Genomic DNA, 12,049 nt, shown 5'->3' with positions numbered 1-12,049 from the left:
AAACAAGAATGGACCTAGGGGAAAAATGGTCATTTCACAGAGAAATAGATGCTACCAAGTATACCATTAGAAAGAAAATGAAAAATTAATGAATTTAGACTCAAGAATCACCTGATTAGGAGTCTGGACAGAAAAGATATGAATTTAGAACGAAGTGGCATCCCCCGTTTAAGGGACAGCACGACCCTATCTTACTAAAAGTACTATAACTCTCTCTACGATTGGAATTTTCGAGTACAATTGGTATCATTGGGAAGATGACTTCAAGATCTTGAGTTTAGGCTTAAGAATGACCTGATTTGGATTAGAAATGAAGGAGTTATGGCCACTGAAGTTGACCCAAGAAATCTGTCTGAGATGCTGAAAGTAAACCAAGCTTCAGGGAGGATTAGTCGGCTGAACCCCATCATCAACCGACTGAAACTCAATGATCAGCTGGCCGAACCCAATCATCAGCCGGCTGAAACTCCAATTTTCACAAAAATGGCTACTAGAATGATGCGAGACAATCATCAGCCGGCTGATGATTGCCATTAGCCGACTGATGGGCTTAGCAGCAGCATAAAAAGCTATTAAAACCTACTGTGATCCATGGGAAAGATGCCTGGCTTGGTTAAAAAGATAAGCAGGCTTCCTAAATGATCCAAACAAGTTTCAAAATACTTCCTAGTCTCATGCAATCATCTAAAACATGCTAAATCAAAACGAAGCTTTGAATGATACCTCAATGCATGCATTTTTGCTTAAATTTGCATAATTCATCCATAAATAGTTCAAAAGTTAGACTTTAAGAGTGTCGTGAAATTTAAACATGCACGCATACATAAAATGGTGAAGTAGATGCGCTACATTGACCTATGGCCTCATGGGACGTCATATGCAAAATATGACCCTTCAATGGATGAAATCCTTTAAATTCCACATACAAACTATAAAGATAAAGTAGCATACATGGCAAATATGTGTCTTTAGCCATTCGCCTCATTACATACATATCAAAAGAGAGTTAAAAAGTGCACTTAAGTGTACACTACATAGTTTGAACATTAGATACATGTTTTGTCAAAATAAACAAAAATAGAGCATGATATGCTAACAATTGCATATCCCAACATAACAAAAATGCTCCAAGTAAACTAGCAACCCTAAGACTGTTGTGCATCCCACAACAAAGCTTCTTTACCTGAAAAACAACCCAAACAACTAGGGTGAGTAATCAAGTTACTCGTAGGATGTGGTGCATGCACATACCCTATAGTTTCAAGTATAATGTGAGCCAAACATAGACCATCACAAGGGTGCATTCCATCTAACGTCTATGTTTTCAAGGCACTCTAAGAGGTCATCTCAAGTTATACCAATGTTTGAAATGATAAACACATGGCATCCAAGTATACATTAAACAAGTACACTAATGCATTTAAAACTAAGATTACCAAATCACATGCTATGAGAAATCCATGATTTACAACTTGGAAAGCAATGCGAAATCAAATAACGGAAAGACTAGGATATGTGGCCACAAGACCATACAAGTTATTTTGGGTAATTATGACCCATAAGGTACTACCTAGTGCGCACTATGACTTAGGAGAATTTATATCCTCTGTACTAGAGCCAAACCCTAGCCATCAACATCTCATATCCTTACAAGCTTCCAAAAATCAACAAGTTCATGACATTTACGCAATCTCAATGCATGAAACTACCTACCAAGCACAAGTAGGGTAAAACCACACAACACATGTCTTAGGGTTATATGTCTATATTGGCAAGTTAATGATATTACACATCATGTTATATCAATTTACTATCAATATAGGCCATAATTGCAAATCATGAAATATAGTAATCTACCTACAAGTAATTATAAGTGCCACACACAAGATTTTCATATTAAGCTTTCAATGAAATCTATATTACTTAACATCATAAGTGTACTCTTAAGATATCCATAATAAAACCTCAATGGAATCATAAATATTAGGCAATTTATTAGACAATAACCTACATATACAATTTAATAGTCACATACATGCTTTAATCCACAAATCCTAAGTCAAGCATATAAAATCTTTATTTACATACTAGTACCAGAATTTAAAAGGAATGTAATCAATATATATTAAGCTCCAATATATATAAAACCCAAAGAGGATAAACATACAACCACCTCTACCTCAATAGAGAATTGAATCTCTATAATCCAAAGCAACCAAGCTTAAAATGACAAACCAAAGTAGGGTTTTGTAGAGGAGAGCGAGAGGAAGATAATGTATTCCAAGCTTAATGGTCTAAGGTGAGTGGAAGGAGGCCAAAATGAAGTAGAAAGCTATTAACCAAGCTTTTCTCCAATGGTGGCTCAAGTTAGGGTTCTTGAGAGGAAAAAGATAAAATGAAACAAAGGTGTAATCCCTAAGCTAAATGGTGGGATTCTCCACTCACTAGGTGCTCTTGCACTACCTCTCACATACACACAATTGCAAGACCAACTGTGAAGCCTACACTTGTCACCATCTTATGTAAACTTCTAAGACTTAACATTGAGCCTATACTTGTCAACCATCCATGCAACCAAGTGCTCCAATCCTAGGCCAACAAATGGGTGAATCTCCACCCTTCATGTGTTATGAGATTAAGCCCCCAAGTGGTTCCACCACAAAACCAACAAGTGTCACCTTAGGAATGTGACACTTGTCATATTTTTCAAAAATTGCAAAAAGGTCCTTTTTAAAAATATCTTCCAAATTTAATTGCAAAGAAGTCCCTAAGATGAAAAATAATTACTTTATTTAATTACACAAAACCCCTCAAGTTTAGAGTAATGACGAGTGCTGAAAAGTGCGTATTTAAACCTCTTAAGCTTAGGTATTCTAGGACCTTTACCTATCTTATTTTACCATTTTGTATTGATTTCGTGTTATTTCTATTTTCAGGTACTTATCCTCAAAATAAGCTAACTCAGCCAAATAAGAGTATAATTGAAGCAATTCTGGGATGAATCAAAGAAAGGAGCAAAGTAGAGCAAAAGGAAGCAAAGGGTGGAATTTTAGCAACTTCGATCGATCTCAAGAAAAATTCGATCGATCCAACTTTCATCGATCTCAGCATTTCAAGATAGATCTGAGCCATGTTTGTCCCTGTTCAAAGATCTCAAAAGTTCGATCGATCCAACTTTTTTCTTCGATCGATTGAACATTCTTGTCCTTATCCAAATGATTGATCTTTTCCAGTTGTACCACCCTACCAACCGCTTTTATCCTTTTCCTAAAAATATCTTCAAAATATCTCAGATTTGTTTTTATCCAAAAAGGCACCACCATTGAAGATCGATCCAGCTTCAATTCGATAGATCTCAGCCATGTTCGATCGATCCAAGTCTAAGGTTCGATCGATCAAACTTCCTCCAGTGCGAAAAAGTTAAATTTCTAGCTCACAAAAAGTTGTCCTTTATCTAATTATTGGGGAATATTTGCTGTACGACCCCAGCTCATTTTAGGTATCATTTGACCTACCTATATAAGTATAAGGATTACTTTTTGTATAAGAATATATTGCATCACATCATATCATATGATACCTTAGAGAACTCTTAGTGAGGAAGAAAAGAAGAGGAGGAGGCTAGAGACACCATTGGAGTATCTTCATCAACCAAGGAGCAGATTTCTTCCATGGAGCTTACCCTTGAGGGTTGGAGGACATCATCCATGAGTGGCTAGACATCCTCTTGGGGCTAGAGTTAACCCTAAGCATGCTTTTTACTTCTTGATTTATATATTTTTGAGGGGATTTGTATTGTGATTAATGTCGTGACACTTTTATATATATAGATCTTATTTATTCAATGATTTATGTGGTTTAATGCTTCCAATTGATCATTTCATTCTATCCATATGTCTATGTATGCTAGAATAGATGTTCGTGTGTTTGTCTCTATTTCTTGTGTTATTGATGCGTGTCTATGTATGTTGATGCTATAGATCTAGAGATTGTCAAGACATAGTGCTTAATGTCATGTTCTTGTAGTTTATTTGATAGTTCATACTCATTGCTTGATGGATTGTGTCTCTCCCTTAGTTTAATTAGCTTAATTTCATGTCATTAGCTTAGTTGTTGTGTAGTTGTTAAATGGGAAGATAATCCATGCTTGTTGTTGATGTTCCATACTTACGAAAAGCAAGTAACATGTATCTCTAACATTGTGATGTGTTTGGATTGTGAGCTTAAAGAAAAGATTAATGGCTTAATTTGATATGTTGTGCTATCCACCATGTTGTTTAGACAATATATGCTTAATTTTCCATCCATGCTTGTTGAAACAACCACACACACACACTTTGTTGCAATACATGTTCTTCCCCTCATTAATCATTCATTAAAGGTGTAGAAAAGCTATGCTTAGTGGTGATATCTAAACCCCAAGATCTCTCTCTATTTTATTCTCTCTATTGCATTATTGCTTACTTTAGTTCAATTTGCATCTAGTATAATTCAACCAACCAACCACTATTTTAATCACTCGACCTACTAACCCTAATTTTGATTCCTCAACCTAGTACGACACTCAATCCCTTGGGACGATCCCTACTCACCCTAGCTATATTTTTAGTGAAAGGTAGTAGTGGCAATTTATAAATGTAAAACTTGGCCACATAAGCATAAACTTTGGATTTGAATTGACGACACACTAAGCTTTTTGGCGTCGTTACCGGGGATTGATTGATTGGCAACGTCGTATTTGTGGAATCAATTAGGAATTAGTACTCTTTTTATCGTGTCTTTACTTTGTTTTCAATTTTTGTTACTTATTGCGTTTGTTCTTGATTGACAAGGAGCATTGAGCTAGGAAGCAAGCAAAGGATATTTCAAGGAATGGAGCTAAGCACACAAGGAAAAATGCTAAAAATCTAAAAGTTGCTAAGCTTAGCTAAAAATTTGGAGCTGAAGTGCTAAAGAACCTTTGTGAGCATTTCTTTACTCATCCCTTAGTTAAATCATCGGCCCGCGTGGAGGCTAGTATTTTTAATTCTTAGATAAATCTTGAGCCCGTGTGGAGGCAATTTACTTTTCTTGCATTTTGTTAAAGCATGGGAGAATGAGAACATTGAATGTGGAAGAAGTTTGTTAATTGTTGACTTGTTGTGAAGGTGAAGTGTTTATTACTTGTTGTGTTACATTGTGCATGCATGGTCGTAGATCATTGGGACCCACTCTTGTCCCTTTAAATTTCATCTTAAATCGATTATTCGAAACCCTTGGGGAAGAGGTAGTTCTAGTGAACCCATTGCATCAATGGAAGGACACAATGAGGACCATGTGGAGGACCTCGGTCACATAGAGCAACAAGGTATCCTCCATCCCAATGTGCATCATGATAACATACAAGTTCCATTAGGCATGCCAAAACCATTTGTTCATCTACCACAACAACAAGGCCAAGTTCCATTGGGAATGCCAAGGCCAATCTATACTCCACCACCTCCCATCATTCAAGGCAACCAAGGTGCCCATGTTGCACCTCCAATTGCTAATCCTCCCCTTGCTTTAAGAGATCACTATGTGCCTAATGAATATAATGCACTCACATGTATTTAATTGCCACCATTTAGAGCACACCACTATGAAATCAAGTGATTCTTGAGTCTATCTTTATTAATTTTTTGTTTTCCTTTTAATGGTATGTACGGTGGCACCCATTTTAGTGTGGAATGACCATTTTGCCCCTAGGTTCATTCTTATCCATTTTTTGAAACATCGCTTCCGCATTTACTTCCTTTGGGTTTCGTGACCTCATTGAGGGTCACATTGGTGTCCTAGAGATGTGTTGTATCTTTGGAGACTGTTATTCTATCCTTTACTTCAGCATTTTAGATCCGTTTCAGGTCATCACAGAACACACTGGGTTAAAAAATCTAGGGTCGACACAGTTCTTGTGGTTTATTTGATGGTTCATACTCATTGCTTGATGGATTGTGCCTCTCTCTTAGTTTAATTAGCTTAATATCATGTCATTAGCTTAGTTGTAGTGTAGTTGTTAAATAGGAGGACAATCCATGCTTGTTGTTGATGTTCCATACTTATGAAAAGCAAGTAACATGTATCTCTAACCTTATGATGTGTTTGGATTGTGAGCTTAAAGAAAAGATTAATGGCTTAATTTGATATGTTGTGCTATCCACTATGTTGTTTAAACAATATATGCTTAATTTGTCATCCATGCTTGTTGAAACAACCACACACACACACTTTGTTGCAATACATGTTTTTCCCCTCATTAATCATTCATTAAAGGTGTAGAAAAGCTATGCTTAGTGGTGATCTCTAAACCCCAAGATCTCTCTCTCTTTTATTCTCTCTATTGCATTATTGCTTACTTTAGCTCAATTTGCATCTAGTATAATTCAATCAACCAACCACTATTTTGATCACTCAACCTACTAACCCTAATTTTGATTCCTCAACCTAGTACGACACTCAATCCCTTGGGATGATCCCTACTCACCCTAGCTATATTTTTAGTGAAAGGTAGTAGTGGCAATTTATAAATGTAAAACTTGGCCACATAAGCATAAACTTTGGATTTGAATCGACGACACACCAAGTAATTACCAAAAGTTATATATTCATGCCCTTTACAAGGAAAGTAAACAATTAACGTGCTTTTCTACAAAAGTGAAAATGTAGATATCATGGAATTTAAATATCATGAGTGTATGCAAAGCCGGAATCAAATCCGAGTATAAAAAGTGAGGTTATGCAAGAAAAAATGAAAAACGACAAAAGGACGAAATAGGCAAAAGACAAAAAAAGAAATTTACCGAAAAAAGGAAAGAAGGGAAATGACTGGGTCATTACAACCTACCCTCCTTAAAGGGATTTCATGCCCAAAATTGAATCATACCTAAAAGAGAGAACAAATGGGGGTACCGAGAGTGAACCTCTTGTTTAAGCTCCCAGGTAGCCTCCTCAATGCCATGGTGTCTCCACAAGACCTTAGCCAATGGAATGGTCTTGGTCCGCAAGACCTACTCTCGTGAATTAAGAATTTGAACTAGACCTTCCTCATAGGTCACGTCCTCATCACCACCCACATCCGTCTATCGCAGAACATGCGATGGGTTCGGCTCGTACTTCCTCAACATAGAGACATAAAAGATGTCGTGAACCCTATCCAAGTTTAGCGGCAATGCCAAACGATAAGCAACCTCACCGATGCACTCCAAAATCTCAAATGGTCCAATGAATCTAGGAGATAACTTGTCAGTCTGTCGAAATCTCAGAAGCCCCTTACGCGGAGAAATCTTAAGAAAGATATGGTCCCCTATCTCAAAAAATAAGGATCGTCTCCTCTTGTCAGTGTAACTCTTCTATCTACTTTGTGCGGTAACCAATTGCTGCCGGATCAACTTGATTTTCTCTGTAGTCTCAATGACAATGTCAGAACCCAAGGCAATAGTATCACTGACCTCGGTCCAACAAACTGGAGATCTACAAGGTCTGCCATTCAACGCCTCAAAAGGTGCCATTCCAATACTGGTCTAGTAACTGTTGTTGTAGGCAAACTCAACCAAAGGCAAGTAGTCCTCCCAACTACCCCCAAAATCCAAGATGCAAGCCCATAACATATCCTCCAATATTTGAATGGTGCGCTCCGACTGACCATCAGTCTGAGGATGGAATGCTGTGCTAAAATGAAGCCCCGTATCAAGAGCCTCCTAAAAACTCTGCCAAAAGTGAGACATTAACCGTGGATCCCTATCCGAAACGATGGATATAGGAACTCTGTGAAGCCTGACAATCTTTCTCACATACAGTCTACTTAGTCTCTCTGCACTATCTGTCACCGCCATGGGCAAGAAGTGTGTCGTCTTAGTCAACCTGTCAACTATGACCCAAACGGCATCATTCCCTACCTGAGACCTTGGAAGTCCCGTTACGAAATCCATAGTGATATGCCCCCCATTTCCACTCAGCTACTGGTAATGGTTGCAATAATCCTGCCGGTCTCTGATGCTCTGCCTTCCCTTGCTGACAAGTAAGGCATCGAGCCACAAACTGTGAAATATCCCATTTTATGCCCTGCCACCAAAACTATTGCCGCAGATTATGATACATCTTTGTACCACCAGGGTGAACTGCGAGCCGAGAGTGGTGAAAATCCCGAAGAACATCTTCACAACAAGACAAAGGAACAAACATCATCCCCTTGTACCTAAGACCACCGTCTGAAGGTAAGGTCCAACCCTCTACATCCTCACCGCCTAAAATTCGATCATGGATGGCCTTGATCTCCCCATCCTCCAACTGTGCCTCAATAACTCTACTAACAAGTGCCGATTGATCCACAAGGCTAAACAAAATAGCCAGTGAAACATCCTTATAACACTGTAAACCAAGATCTGCAAGCTCTTCTAGCATCTTCCATCTGTGAATGGAAATGCTAGCAAGAGGTCCCCGCGACTTCCTACTCAATGCATCGGCCACCACTTTGGCTTTACCCGAATGATACTATAATTCAAAGTCGTAATCCTCCATGAACTCAACCCATCTGCACTGTCTCAAGTTCAAATCCTTCTGAGAGAAGAGATACTTGAGACTCTTGTGGTCGGAGAAAAATTCAAACTTTTCCCCGTACAAATAGTGTCTCCACCCCTACAGGGCAAAGATAACTGCTGCCAACTCCAAATCATGTGTAGGATAGTTCAACTCGTGAGTCTTCAACTATCGAGACCCATAAGCAACCACCCGCTCTGTCTGCATCAAGACACAACCCAAACCTTCTCGCGAAGCATCACAAAAGATCACATAACCTAAACCACATTTAGAAATGATCAAAACTGGAACCGACGTCAACCTGACCTTCAACTTCTGAAAAGCAAACTCACATGCCTCATTCCATATGAACTTGACCCCCTTATAGGTAAGTCAAGTCATAGGTGCCACTAAACAAAAGAAATCCCGAACAAATCTCCGGTAGTAGCTAGCTAGGTCAAGAAAACTCCGAATCTCAAGCACTGTCTTTAGACGCTCCCAATCCATCACTGACTCAATCTTCGTTGGATCCACTGCAACACCACCCCTTAACACAACATGTCTAAGGAACTTCACTTCCGGTAGCCAAAATTCACATTTCTCGAACTTAGCATACAACTGATTATCCCTAAGGATCTGTGACACTGTCCTTAAATGATACTCATGCTCCTCTACCATAGCTAAGTATACGAGAATGTCATCAACAAAAACCACAACGAACTGATCAAGATGGTCACTAAATACACGGTTCATTAAGTCCATGAAAGCTTCTGGAGCATTGGTCAGACCAAATGGCATCACCAGAAACTCGTAATGTCCATACCGTGTACGGAAAGTAGTCTTAGATATATCCTTATCCTTAACCCTCAACTGATAGTAACCCAATCTCAAATCAATCTTCAAAAAACAAGTGGCTCCCTTCAACTGATCAAACAAGTCATCAATCCTAGGCAAAGGATACCTGTTCTTGATCGTAGCGTGGTTCAGCTTGCGATAATTAATGCAAAGTCTTAAAGACCTATCCTTCTTCTTCGCAAAAAGAATTGATACTCCCCAAGGCAAAGTACTAGGACAAATAAAGCCCTTAGCTTTCAAATCATCCAATTGAGCTTTCAGCTCATCAAGCTCTACCGGTGCCATACGGTACGGTGCCATAGAGATAGGTGCAGTATCAGGAATGACATCAATGGCAAAGACAACCTCCCAAAAAGGAGGAAGTTTCATCAACTCCTCTGGAAAGACATCCTGAAACTCGTCTACAACTGTCAAAAAAATACGGCCCAAGCTACTGTCCTCCTCAGCTAACAGGCTAGCCAAGTAAGACTTGTGGCGACTCCAATAACTAATACTGAAAATCATCGTCGAGTGGGAATCGCTCCGATCTCCCATGAAGTGAAAACAGTCTCCCTCGGGAGTACATATAGTCACCCTCCCACGGAAGCAATTGATCGTAGCACGAAAGAAGGATAGTCAATCCATCCCGAGAATGACGTCAAAGCCCGTCATGTCAAAAACAACAAAATCGAACTCTAAAGTCAGCCCAGGTATCTCAATAGCACAACCCTAACAGACATGGTCCAAAAAAATTGGACCCCAACTGGTGTGTCAACACAAAGGAAACCATCCCGCTGTGTAACCTCCAGACCTAATGAATTTATAAATGAAGCAGATATGAATGAATGCGATGCACCTGTATCAATAAGAACTCTAGCTTAAGAACTGAAAACTGGAAAGATACTCGAACTGTAGAAGTCCTTACAGACGTATCAGCCTGTGGCAGCGCGTAAGCTCGTCCCTGAGCCCCCGACTGCTATGAACTGCCCTGGTGGCCCGACTGATGTCCGGAAGTAGTAGGCGTAGAGCCTCTGACCGGATAAGAACCAACTGGTGGCGCCACTGATTGCGGTGCCTGAGGCACCTTAAAACCTGATTGTGCAACTGCTGACTATGCCGGTGTGGCCTGTGAGCCTATGCCACTCTACGTTCCCCTTTGCAATTTCGGACACTCTCTCCTGAAGTGACCTGGTTGCTAGCAATAATGACAAGCTCTGCGAACCCCCTTCGTCGAAGTTGTAGGCTTACTAGCTTATGACTGACTGGCCTGTGGCTGAAGATGTGGGCAGCGAGGCTTGATATGCCCCGGCTGCTGACAGTGGTGACAAATCACTCCCCGGGCTGACCTCGAAGATACTGGAACTGCTGGTACAGAAAGAGCCTGCTGTGACTGTCCCTGAGTATGTGAACTGTCCCCAGCCTTAGCCTTCTTCCACTGGCCCCCAACAGATACAGATGAAACCTCCCCACGAGATTGCTTATATGAACCCTTTATCCTGAGTTGATCTCGATCCTCTACCTTAACCAACATAGCTTTTTGTACTACCTCCCCGTAAGTCCTCAATTCCAACACTGAAATCCGTGGCCTAATATCAAGGTGTAACCCATCTTGAAACTTCCTCGCCCTGAGCTCTTCGATAGCTACCATCTTCAGTGCATAGCGGGAAAGAGAAGTGAAGCGTGTCTCATACTCAATGACACTCATCCTGCCCTGATAGAGACCTATGAACTGTACTCTCATGTCCTGCCTCATAGCCCTCGGAAAGAAACGGTCGAAGAACAATGTCCTGAACTCCTCCCATGTCATCACCTCCACATCATGGATATTGGTGATGGACTATCCCCCATGAATATAGAAGTTGTCAAGGAGATCCTTAATTGGTCTGTAGGTACTGCCATGCTATCGAGCTTATGTACCATGAGATCAAGCCATACCTCTGAAGCAAGCAGATCCATACTTCCAGCAAACTGGTCGATCTTAACCCGTTGTAACTTCATGAAGTAGTCTAATGCCTCATTAGCAACTGGTGCTGGTGCTGGTGCCGATACCGGAATCTGCATCCCTGCCATGTGCTGGCGAAACATCGCCTAAATGGACTCTGACTTCCCCAGAGCCACTCCCTGTGCAATCTGCTCCTCATAAGTTGGCGCTCATAGTGGATTAGGGTCCACGCCACGAGGTCGAGCCCTGGGCCTCCCTGGACCCTATGCGAGCCCAGTGTCCGCAACCTGCTCCTCAACCTGCTCATCCACTCCAATGTGACGAGAAGACTCTCCGAGAGTCAAAACCATGGTGCTACACACATAAGGGATAAGGTCAACAACAATGCAAGTCGTTAAAACCCAATGCAACTCACGCCATGAATGCACGAAGCAAGTAGCACATTATACAGTCAAGAAATGTATGCAACATACAATCATACTAAATATACAAGCATATACAACATGCTAACACCCAACAAGCATATACAACATGCTAACACCCAACAAGCATATACAACATACTAAAACAGTTAAGGAACACTCATAAACATGCTACCACATAAGTACGTAACATGTTATTAAATCAAAATATGTTATCAAGAAAGACGTACACATATCAAAGCAAGTCAATGAAAACATGATATGCACTCAAACCTGTCGTCCTAAGGTTTTCAAACCTAGGACCTCTGATACGACCTGT

Source organism: Cornus florida, unplaced genomic scaffold (genome assembly GCF_030987335.1).
Source record: "Cornus florida cultivar Cherokee Brave unplaced genomic scaffold, ASM3098733v1 CherokeeBrave_3.0.0_Hap2_Chr03, whole genome shotgun sequence".
NCBI lineage: Eukaryota > Viridiplantae > Streptophyta > Magnoliopsida > Cornales > Cornaceae > Cornus > Cornus florida.
This window is presented reverse-complemented; position numbering follows the sequence as displayed.